Source organism: Camelina sativa, unplaced genomic scaffold, assembly GCF_000633955.1.
Source record: "Camelina sativa cultivar DH55 unplaced genomic scaffold, Cs unpScaffold11008, whole genome shotgun sequence".
NCBI lineage: Eukaryota > Viridiplantae > Streptophyta > Magnoliopsida > Brassicales > Brassicaceae > Camelina > Camelina sativa.
In genome coordinates this window covers 1-377 of record NW_010932055.1, presented here as the reverse complement: position 1 = coordinate 377, position 377 = coordinate 1, and the positions used below count along the sequence as shown (strand labels likewise).

At 38.5% G+C, this 377-nt stretch overlaps 1 long non-coding RNA gene across 1 annotated transcript; it reads left to right on the top strand.

Moving 5' to 3' along the window:
- On the top strand, positions 1-377 carry LOC104775257. The gene is made up of 3 exons (XR_765793.1): positions 1-76; positions 183-262; positions 353-377. It is a non-coding gene; the product is annotated as an uncharacterized LOC104775257 (long non-coding RNA).

Here is a 377-nt window from a genome sequence, read left to right as displayed (position 1 = left end):
CGTTTGAGAGATAACGGACCCATTCTTGGAATGGAGTTTGATCCTTTACCCCCTGGTGCATTTGGCATGCCTATTGGTATACACTACATTCCGCTTCTTGGAATTGATACAAATGTTGTTTCAGTTAGCTATTCACTTATTAACCGAAATGAAAATGTATACTTTTTTTTGGTGTGGAACAGAGATGCCAAGCCATCGTAAAGCGAGTAGGCAAGCTTTTGAGACCAGCTTATATGTTCGATCCGATGTCAAACCCAATAAAGTTAGTTTTGTTTCGTGATTTGTTGTTACTAGTTACTACTCAAGTCTTTTTCTCCTTTGTTCTCAGTAATTTGTCATCTTCTCTTTATAGGATGTGAGGCCCATTCGTGAATATC